Raw genomic sequence first — 12715 nt, 5'->3', positions numbered from 1 at the left:
GGTTTTGGGAAATTTTATCTGATGAACCAATCTGTACCTTCTGTCCCACCCGTCTCTAAAAATGCGCTCTCTGCAAAATGCAGCGTTTGCCAAATCTTCCAACAGAGCAAGATCAGCCATCTCATTCGATTGCCCATTATCTCAGACTTGTATAGTATTTAAACAATGGTTTCACATTCACACGTACCTTTAACTTAACAAATGACTGTACTTTATATGGATTATTATCATAAACAAATGCACTGATGTGGTCAAATTATATAAAGCCTGTCAAGATATGTTGCATGAATTCACAACGGAAATACAATTACATCAAAACATTTGTTAGGCCTTGTCTCTCAATCACACGTCAACATATTTACCCCGTTCTACACTTGACCAGCAGTTCCCTCATTCAACCACTTGGCACGTGTGGAAACACTGGCATAGTCATGGCTATGCATAAATTTACACACTCTCAATCAAATGTTCATATTGCGTGGAAATTATCCCACGCATGGTTTACGCACAGATGTGTGCCTACGCATGACTGATACACATATACATATAAATACACATATATATACACATACATACATATACATATATATACACATATATATACACATACATACATATATACATATATATACACATACATACATATACATATATATATACACATATTATATATATATACACACACACAGAAGTATGTGGACACCCCTTGAAATTAGTGGATTTGGCTATTTCAGCCAACACCGTTGCTGACAGGTGTATAAAATCGAGCACACCGCCATGCAATCTCCATAGACAAACACTGGCAGTAGAACGACCTTACTGAAGAGCTTTCAAACAAGTCAGCTCATAAAATGTCAGCCCTGCTAGAGCTCAACCCGGTCAACTAGAAGTTCTGTTATTGTGAAGTGGAAACGTCTAGGAGCAACAACAGCTCAGCTGCAAAGTGGTAGGCCAACCAAGCTCACCGAACGAGACCGCTGAAGCGCGTAGCATGTAAAAACCATTGTCCTTGGTTGCAACACTCACTACCGAGTTCCAAACTGTCTCTGGAAGCAACGTTAGCACAATAACTGTTCGTCGGGAGTTTCATGAAATGGGTTTACATGGCTGAGCAGCCACACACAAGCCGAAGATCACCATGCGCAATGCCAAACGTCGGCTGGAGTGGTGTAAAGCTCGCCGCCATTGGATTCTGGTGCAGTGGAAACTCGTTATCTGGAGTGATGAATCACACTTCACCATCTGGCAGTCCGACAGACGAATCGGGGTTTGGCGGATACATATTGACACTGTAAAGTTTGGTGGAGGAGGAATAATGGTCCGGGGCTGTTTTTGATGGTTTGGGCTAGTCCTCTTAGTTCCTGTGAAGGGAAATCTTAACACTACAGCATACTACAATTACATTCTAGACGATTCTGTGCTTCTAAATTTGTGGCAACAGTTTGGGGAAGGCTCTTCCCGTTTCAGCATGGCAACGCCCTCATGCACAAAGCCAGGACCATACAGAAATGGTTTGTCGAGATCAGTGTGGAAGAACTTGACTGGTCTGCAGAGCTGACCTCAACCCCATCAAACACCTTTGGGATGAATTGGAACGCCGAATGTGAGCCAGGCCTAATCGCACAACATCAGTGCCCGACCTCACTAATGCTCGTGGTTGAATGGAAGCAAGTCACCGCAGCAATGTTCCTACATCTAGTGGAAAGCATTCCCAGAAGAGTGGAGGCTGTTATAGCAGCAAAAGGGGGACCAACTCCATATTAATGCCCATGATTTTGAAATGAGATGTTCGATGAGCAGCTGTCCACATACTCATGTAGTGTACATGAGGCCCCTGGATCCTATTTTTACATGTTGCACATCAACATATCAATCATATATTCCCTGGATTTGTTAGCTTCATTTTTTAAATCTCCATCTCAGTTGTCTTAGTTGGCACTGGAAAACAACGTGTCTAGAGCCCCGTCACTAATGTAAAGTAACTGTCCATTACATTTTTCTTCTTCTTGTTGTATTTATTGTTATCCAGCAAAATAGTTACATTTCTCACAATATGTATTTAGTGTCCATATCACCCAGCTCTAATCAGGATGACATTGGCTGACTCATGGGAGAGAGGAGTAACGAGGAGAGGCTGAGGGAGGGAGGGGGGGCATCTAATGTCTCACAGAGACACTCCTGTCGTGCTCGGTGTCAGCTTGGCTCAGCATGGATAATAGGATGACAATCACACGTGTGCTGAGGCCAACGGATCAATAACACAGTATTGGTAAATCTCTCCCTCTCTCCTATTCTTTATTTTCTTTCCTTGCTCTCCATTTCTCTTTCTCCATCCCTCGCTCGCAAGAGACACTTGCTTGTGCTAATTTATCACATGGAAATAGAATTGCCTGTATCAGTTCTTCCAAAGGGTTTAGACATGAGAATATCTTCCAGATGCTGAGGACGAGACATGATGTAAGCTGTGATCCAATGGAAGTGAGAGAAAATGTACACCATAAAATATTGAGGCTTAACATTAGTTAAAACATGGGGGGAGAATGTAAAACATGTACCAAGCTAATACTGTAGGTAATATTATGACTGTTTTTTTTCCCGACTGGAATCCCTCCACTGGTGTACCACAGAAAAAATGAACCAGGCCAAAAATGAATCCCAAACATTTGATTGGTCGTCAAAATGCAGGCTAGGCTATATTGTGGATAAATGCCATGTCAATGGTAAACAAATTCAGGAAAAATAAGCAATTCCAGTGTTTCCCCAACGGTGGAAAAGTTAGCTAATTTCCTGCAATTCTACACATTTTGCCATGAGGCAGAGAGAACATGTTTCAGTTTGAAAGAAAATTTCCTGTAATTCTACACATTTTGTAATGGCTTGTGCCTTGTTCTTATGCTCTCTGAGTGACTCAAACATAACAAATCAATAGGAGCCCCATGACATTTACATTTCAGATTCTCCCTGCCTAGTTTTTATTTCGATTAGTTGTCAAAGATAATCTTATTTAAAAATATATTGCTCCATCTGGTTTTAGTCATTTAAGTTAACACTAAAAATGTTTTACCATCCTGAATTTTTTTTCCCAAAGATACTTTGTTTTCCGCACTAAATAGAGGAAAAAGTGAATTCAAAGAAAGAAAGAAGTCTGTAGCTTTCTTGCCTGGGGACAAGATGTCGCTCAGGTCTGATGAGCTGCCCCCTCTGGGCAAAGGAGTCACAATAAACCTTTTTCCAGGAATGAGACGTGATGCCTGGTTTAGTCCAACTACAGTCAGTCATAGAGGTCACACGCCAGCCTAAGAGAAAATGAAACAATGAAATAATGTAGGCCTACTAATTATCACCAACAATCCCACACATCTGATTAGTAGTCAAGAGCTGTGTAGGGAGAGTGAAAATCAGGGAGAGTTGTAAACCTGAAGCTTATCAATAATGGAATGTAGATCAATCACAATTCATCCTGTATTTGTGTAGCCAGGAAGCAATTAAAAAATGTAGAAAAAAGGATGAGGAATGCTGCAGCCCTGGGGACAAGATGTCTCAGGTCTGATGAGCTGCCCCCTCTGGGCAAAGGAGTCACAACAAACCTTTTTCCAGGAATGAGACGTGATGCCTGGTCACACTCCATCCAGTCAGCCAGTCAGCCAGTCAGCCAGTCAGCCAGTCAGTCAGCCAAAGAAGCCAAACCAAATAACTGTCTGACAAATCAACCAGCTGTTTTGTTTTGTTAGATATAAGGTCCGTCAGTAATAGTAATACAACCTTGCATTTCACACTGGCAAACTCCCGATCACATATATCACTTGTTGAGGAGGAAGTGTCTCTCTGAACACTGACATCAAAACACTTATTGACTTGTCGGTTTGCTGACAGTTGCATTTCTCACGTATGAAAAGCAAGGAAGAGTCTCACTAAGGATCAGCAAAATAAATTACCTTGATTTGCAAGTATGTTATAGGCCTATGGATTCACACAGGCACACACACTGTACACTCAAAGGCCCCCTGCACGTTCTCTCCCTCTCCTCCCTCCATTTCCAGCAGAAAGGTTGCAGGTTAATACAGAGCACTGAGGAATATGATGAAGAAGCTGTTAAATAGACATGTATTTGGCTTCTGTTCCAAATGGCTCCCTATTCCCTTTATAGTGCACTACTTTTGACTAGCATGCATTGGGTATCCCATAGGGCTCTGGTTAATAGTGCACTACATAGGGAATAGAATTTGGGATGCATTTATATCATTTCACTATTGATCTCCCGGATCAATCCAATTATCTGGAACGCCCATAAATCCTGATGATTATTTCTTAAACCACCCAAAAGCATTGACTTATTACAGGCTTTCATTCTATCGTTTATACCTCTAATTGACTGCTTTAATTACAGTGTATGGGACCATACTGTATGCTACGTGTGTAGGCTATTAATAAGAAGTGCAAGTTCCACATCCAGGAACCTGTACCTCTACTTGACATGATTTGCTTGTGGCATCCCTCTATGAAAACGTAGGACTCAAAGACCAACCTTGTCCATTGCATGTGTCATTCACACAGTTCATACATGGGCCTGATGATCGAATTATTGCCGACATGATGATACTGGTGTGTTCTCTGGTGATAAATGTCAAGTGCCAACGGTGTATAAGTACCATCGTCTCTAGAATAGACGGTGGAGAATATTGTAATGAAACAGCGGGAGGCAGGTCTCGAACCCTCGACCTCCTAGCCCGAGGTACGGCGCGCTATCGACTGTGCCGCAAAAGCATGCTCGTGCGGCAGAGTCGATTTCCGCGCTTATAAACCCAGGGTCGTTACACTATTATGAGTCACAGGCGCTCCCATTCTGTAGACTAGACAACGTCAAGAATGCGTTTGTTTTCTACAGTTAATAACACATTCTATTTTACCACTCATAAGATGAATTTGGTAGCCAATACATTTTTATTCAGCTACGACGTCGTCTCCGTTCGCGCAAGGAGGACATAATTGCTATTCTCCAATCACCAACTATAGCCTATGGCGAGTGGAGGCAATTACGGCACGGCCATGATAATGCCTGGCTACATGCATTAATTTATTCGCAATTATAATGTACACAAAGTAACCGTAGACTATTTCAGCAACAGCCACCACGTCTGCCCCCGCTCTAGAAATGCTCAAGGCCCTGGGTTTAACTAGGATATAATCTGACTACACACAGGGCCATCTGCTGCTGGCGCCTCTATGTTCGAGCACCCTGCCTCACCAATTTAGTTTCGCGCGTCGTTCAATATATAATTATCACATACGTGTATGCTCACCCTCAGTTGAACATGTTGCAGCACACTTCGAATGTTGGTTAGTTGCAAAAGTACATGGAGTCATATGTTTCCAATTTAAAAAGGATAGCTACAAGGTTTTCTTTGGACAAGTGAGACAACACCGGAAGCCTCGGTGAAGGACCTGTTGCTACGGAAACCTGACGCTAGAGAGCTATCAGGGCTAGAGCAGCAGGTGTTTCTCTGAGCCCATGATGAGAATATCGGAATAACAAAATAATGGATATGAGAGAGCCTAAAAGCAAAGTTGGCGTTAGGAAATGATACTGATTCAAATAAGACACAGGAGTAGACAGTTTTGCAAACAATATAATATATTTTCAGAAATATCGGCACGGAGATTCATGCAAAAATATGATCTCATAAATGTCCAAGCATTTATGATAAAACCAAAATATTGGTAAATTTAATATAGCAATATCTATTAAATTAAATTAATAGTGAATCTATCAACATTGTCATTCATCAGATCAGACATAGCCCAAACAAAACAACACAACCCAATCCAGCCAGGGTCAAGACCTATAAAGGTCAGACTGGTTGGTCTGTCAGAAACAATCATGCTTTTACCTTCCAGTGGTGTTTGAACACAGTGGATGAGAAGGTCATGCCTTAGATCAACCCAGGCCCAGATCATCTTTAAAAACTATCTGTGAAAGGAAACAAGTTTTCAACTTTGTTATTACACAGGATGCTTCGCAAATGGCACCCTATTCCCTTCATCAGGGGTCGGCAACCCTGGTCCTGGAGTGCTGTTTACACTTCAGATGTTTTATTTAACCGACCTGGAAGACCAAGTGTGTTGCATTTAGGCCCTCACTGAACTGATCAATTAGCTCAGATGGTCAGATGTGGTGCCTAGTTGGAACAACTAGCGGCCCTCCAGGAATAGGGTTGCCTATCCTTGCCGTACACATGCAGGGCTCTGGTCGAAAGTAATGCACTATGGTAAAGCAGTGCACTACATAGGGAACATGGTGCCATTTGGTACACACAGTTCTGTGATGCAGTATGGGGACTACTGTATTTCTTTGCCATGGTAACCTTGAAGGACCGTGCTGAAATGTCAGCTAATCTAGGTTTAAATAAAGCATCATGTATGAAATAAATACACTATGTCTATGATCAATACATATATTTATTCTGTAATAAATCCTGAAACATGGAAACTCACATGTGTTTGTCCAGAAATGGCACTATTCTCTGTGTGGTTCTTCACGTAATACATTTGCTCTCAAGAACCGACAGCATTAAATAAGGCATTCTGCCTCATCCCAAGGGATCTCGGCTATAAGCATCGCTTACCGGTGGAACCATGTGAAGTACAATCCCAACACTCTGTTTAAACGCTTAGAAACATCAACAAATCATTGCTTTCGAAACATATGGAATTTAAATGTCATATGAGCGAGAAATAAGCTTTCAAATAAACAAGGTACACTTACTGTAGCAGGTTTGCACAGATCCATACGGCTGTGTCTCCAGCCATCAAACTACACTTCCTCCCTAGTTACACTTACACACAGGTGTTTGAGCACACTAGATAGCTAATTAGCACAGGTGGCCGCCTCTTTCTTCCGTTTGTCTTCCGTAAACAAGTGCTGTAACATGGAGATATGGCCGTGTGGGAACATTAACCCTAACTCTATAAAGATGTGCAGTAATTCAGCATTTTTTAATGATTATTATTTCTCTCTGATATGAAAGATACGTTTCCTATGATTCCAAAACCGTACGGCAAGCTGTGTTCAGAACGAGCATCAGGGCTCTTAACAAAAGATACCTTCATGAATAGACGCTAAAAAGGTAGTTAGTATGTATGAATGGGCTAGTAATAAATAACCAGGCCACAATAAAAACACAAGGATTACCTTTACTGGCTGTCTCCTAGTCCGCTCCACACAGCCACCAAACCAGCCGTGTCCTAGTCCGCTCCACACAGCCATCAAACCAGCCGTCTCCTAGTCCGCTCCACACAGCCACTAAACCAGCTATCTCCTAGTCCACACAGCCACCAAACCAGCCGTCTCCTAGTCCGCTCCACACAGCCACCAAACCAGCCGTCTCCTAGTCCGCTCCACACAGCCACCAAACCAGCCGTGCCCTAGTCCGCTCCACACAGCCACCAAACCAGCCGTGCCCTAGTCCGCTCCACACAGCCACCAAACCAGCCGTGCCCTAGTCCACACAGCCACCAAACCAGCCGTACCCTAGTCCACACAGCCACCAAACCAGCCGTACCCTAGTCCACACAGCCACCAAACAAGCCGTCTCCTAGTCCACACAGCCACCAAACAAGCCGTCTCGTAGTCCGCACAGCCACCAAACCAGCCGTCTCCTAGTCCACACAGCCACCAAACAAGCTGTCTCCTAGTCCACACAGCCACCAAACAAGCCGTCTCCTAGTCCACACAGCCACCAAACCAGCCGTCTCCTAGTCCACACAGCCACCAAACAAGCTGTCTCCTAGTCCACACAGCCACCAAACAAGCCGTCTCCTAGTCCACCAAACAAGCCGTCTCCTAGTCCACACAGCCACCAAACAAGCCGTCTCCTAGTCCACACAGCCACCAAACAAGCCGTCTCCTAGTCCACACAGCCACCAAACAAGCCATATCCTAGTCCACACAGCCACCAAACAAGCCATATCCTAGTCCACACAGCCACCAAACAAGCCATATCCTAGTCCACACAGCCACCAAACAAGCCGTATCTTAGTTCACACAGCCACCAAACAAGCCGTATCTTAGTTCACACAGCCACCAAACAAGCCGTACCCTAGTCCACACAGCCACCAAACAAGCTGATTTGAATAAACAGCATCTGTCTCTGGGAGAATCTCGATTTCAATTCTTGGTTTCCTCACATCCTGTCTCCTCACCTCCTTCTCAAAATCCATTGGATGAGAAGGTCATAGGGAACCCTGACTTTTTCATCCAATGGGATTTGAGGAGGAGGCGAGGAGGCGAGGAGTGAGGATGCGAGGAATCAAGGGTAGGTTCTCAATTGGGGAAAAGTCTGTCCTCCTCTCCTCCGTGACCTGGAAACCGATAAGTGGCCAAGTGTTCAAGAAGAGTGTAAATTCGTTAGTAGGCGAACAGGGGAGTTTGCTCCCCTCCTCTATTACCTCCATCTGTGAAGGATACTGAAGTGCACTGTCCTCATATCCTCCACAGAAGAGTTTGGACATTTGCCACACCCCCTTTGAATCAGCTGTTGTTTAATCAGAGGGAAAAAAGCATGCACACATTTAAAAATGATACACTACTTATCCTGTTGTCTATGAAATGTCTAGCACAACTAGCTGCATTTATTGTGACCACTTTACACATGTATTATGGGATTCCTTCTCTGTAAATGTCATATGCCCGATGACGAGCTAGTTGAGAAGGAAAGTCTCATTTCATTCAAGCACACTCCTAGACTCCTATCATTGATTACCTGTGACCTTTTTCAAAAGGAGGAGATGAGAGGACACGAGGCGTTGAGTAAAACCATTTGAGATTCTCCCCATCTTTCCATTCTCTCATCAGAAGAGAAAATGCACCACCATTTTGTAGGAAACAGGCATTCTCCAGTCATACATGCAGCTATCAGAGCACACAAACAATTAATTCAAATGGTACCAATAAACTCACAGCTCCAAATCACATGATTACCTTATTTCACTTAATAGAGGCACCACCGCCCTGATACACCCCTTTCCCTATAGTGCACTTACCTGTTTTGACCAGGGCCAATAGGGCTCTGGTGAATGCACTTTAAAGGGAATAGGGTGCCATTTCAGACGCAGTCAGGGTTTCACGCTTTGGCAAGAAAATTACACATTTGAATCTAACCTTCATGGTATTTAAATCCTGGATGATTATTACATCATAAAATTATAGATAATTAATAGTCTGTCTGTGTCCTTATAAAAGGGCAAGACCAAGTTCACAATTTCTGTGGTTTGCAATTAACAATAGTGTACTACAAAGTTCTCCGGAAGTAAAATGCCATGACATTATGTGTGTCTCTTCAAAGCGAAATAATTTTCATATTTAATGAGAAATCGAACAACGTACCGTTCCAAGAAAATGTATCAACTGAATCATCCGTGTTCACTCAAGGGTTAAGTATGATTGTTAGCAGCTGGCGAAGCTGGTTAATATGACGTCAATCCAACCAGCTGACAACCAGAAGTGGTTGTAATGACATCCTGTTTGTGGGTCGTCCGATGGCTGGAGGCCGATCCGTGACCCCCAGATCCAGCAGAAGAGGGCCAGTGTGTGAAGGGGGTTTCGGGTTAGGCCTTGTTCATGTTTATTAGTCTCAAGGGATGCATCCCAAATGGCACCTTATTCCTTACATAGTGCACTACCTTTGACCATAGCCCTATAGGCAGTAGGGCCCTATAAGGGAATAGGGTGCCATTTAGGACTTTTTTTGTGTGCTGTACAGTCCACTCCAGTCCCACTCCAGTCCCCATCCAGTCCCCCTCCACCACCTCTCCAGTCCCCACCCAGGCCCCTCCACCACCCCTCCAGTCCCCATCCAGTCCCCCTCCACCACCCCTCCAGTCCCCATCCAGTCCCCCTCCAGTCCCCCTCCAGTTCCCCTCCACCACCCCTCCTGTCCCCATCCAGTCCCCCTTCACCACCCCTCCAGTCCCCATCCAGTCCCCCTCCACCACCCCTCCAGTCCACATTCAGTCCCCCTCCACCACCCCTCCAGTCCCCATCCAGTCCCCCTCCAGTCCCCCTCCAGTTCCCCTCCACCACCCCTCCTGTCCTCATCCAGTCCCCCTTCACCACCCCTCCAGTCCCCATCCAGTCCCCCTCCACCACCCCTCCAGTCCACATCCAGTCCCCCTCCACCACCCCTCCAGTCCCCATCCAGTCCCCCTCCAGTTCCCTCCAGGACAGTCTTCCTCCATTCGTCACCTAGTAAATTCTGACAACAACATGCTACACTAAACAGAAAATGCAATCGATGTTCAAATCCATGGATGCTACACTCAACAGTTGAACACAACACGACACAATATTTTGGAGCTATCACACAGAAAGAGTAATGTCATACGTTTCAATAAAATAGTTTTCACTACAATATTACAAGAGATAAAAGTCTCCCTCTTAAATGACCTATAAATACTGTAAAAACATGATATGCAGCACACCTGCCCCTCCTTTCCCTGCCCTGCCAGAGGCTAGGAAATAGGATTCTATTTTGAGGCATTGTGAAAGACATTATATTTTTCCAATATAGTTATCTCCGTCCCAAATAGCACCCTATTCCCTATATAGAGCTCTACTTTTGACCAGGGCCCATAGGGAATAGGGTGCCATTTCATACAATGTAGGGAATAGGGTGCCATTTTGAACTCTGTTTTCCCTCCCGGTAAGGTCCTAGATTAACGAGTTGCCCTTTTGCTTCTAACACAGGCCATCTTTCTAATTCCCATAGCATTGGGGATCTTCATTAGAAAGAGAGATATTGACCTTCATGTGTCTTCATGAGAATATATAACAGAGTAAAACAAACATTTATCCACATGCCTCCCACTATCATCATCCTTCCATATCATAAAACATGTTCCATCATAGTGTATGCCTTGTACAATAGCTCTGTTGCAGTCCAGCAGCTCATACAGAATGTTAGATGTGTTTCCAATAGAGTAATACAAGAAGATGGATCAAATGTCCTCTACACGTGGCAAAGGGATTTGTTAGGTAACCCTTTATTATGGAGCCATTATGGAGCCATTTCAGACAAAGTACCCGGTTAACGAAGAGCCCAGAGTGAATAGCAACATTATTATAATGAATGACTGAAGGGCCCAGAGTGAATAGCAACAATATTATAATGAATCACTGAAGGGCCCAGAGTGAATAGCAACAATATTATAATGAATCTCTGAAGGGCCCAGAGTGAATAGCAACAATGTTATATAATGAATCAAGGAAGGGCCCAGATGAATAGCAACAATATTATATAATGAATCAATGAAGGGCCCAGAGTGAATAGCAACAATGTTATATAATGAATCAATGAAGGGCCCAGAGTGAATAGCAACAATGTTATATAATGAATCAATGAAGGGCCCAGAGTGAATAGCAACAATGTTATATAATGAATCAATGAAGGGCCCAGATGAATAGCAACAATATTATATAATGAATCAATGAAGGGCCCAGAGGGGAATAGCAACAATATTATAATGAATCACTGAAGGGCCCAGAGTGGAAAAGCAACAATATTATAATGAATCAATGAAGGGCCCAGATGAATAGCAACAACATTATAATGAATCACTGAAGGGCCCAGAGTGAATAGCAACAATATTATAATGAATCAATGAAGGGCCCAGATGAATAGCAACAATATTATAATGAATCACTGAAGGGCCCAGATGAATAGCAACAATATTATAATGCCCAGAGTGAATAGCAACAATATTTTAATGAATCACTGAAGGGCCCAGAGTGAATAGCAACAATATTATAATGAATCACTGAAGGGCCCAGAGTGAATAGCAACAATATTATAATGAATCAATGAAGGGCCCAGATGAATAGCAACAATATTATAATGAATCACTGAAGGGCCCAGATGAATAGCAACAATATTATAATGCCCAGAGTGAATAGCAACAATATTTTAATGAATCACTGAAGGGCCCAGAGTGAATAGCAACAATATTATAATGAATCACTGAAGGGCCCAGAGTGAATAGCAACAATATTATAATGAATCAATGAAGGGCCCAGATGAATAGCAACAATATTATAATGAATCACTGAAGGGCCCAGAGTGAATAGCAACAGTATTATAATGAATCACTGACGGGCCCAGAGTGAATAGCAACAATATTATAATGAATGACTGAATGGCCCAGATGAATAGCAACAATATTATATAATGAATCAATGAAGGGCCCAGAGTGAATAGCAACAATATTTTAATGAATCACTGAAGGGCCCAGAGTGAATAGCAACAATATTATAATGAATCACTGAAGGGCCCAGAGTGAATAGCAACAATATTATAATGAATCACTGAATGGCCCAGAGTGAATAGCAACAATATTATAATGAATCACTGAAGGGCCCAGAGTGAATAGCAACAATATTATAATGAAACAGTGAAGGGCCCAGAGGGGAATAGCATCAATACTATAATGAATCACTGAAGGGCCCAGAGTGAATAGCAACAATGTTATATAAGGAATCAATGAAGGGCCCAGAGTGAATAGCAACAATATTATAATGAATCACTTCAATCTCAATGTGTAACAACAGTTGAAAGATTTGTTGACGTATTATCATAACAGACAGATGCACAGAATTGGGAGCCAGTAAGCATCACAATTAATGCCCACTACCATATACCCAGTGTCAAGGACAATAACAAATGAA

This window comes from Salvelinus alpinus, chromosome 3 (assembly GCF_045679555.1).
Source record: "Salvelinus alpinus chromosome 3, SLU_Salpinus.1, whole genome shotgun sequence".
Classification (NCBI taxonomy): Eukaryota; Metazoa; Chordata; class Actinopteri; order Salmoniformes; family Salmonidae; genus Salvelinus; species Salvelinus alpinus.
The sequence above is the reverse complement of the archived record's forward strand: the minus strand, read 5'-3'. Positions refer to the sequence as shown.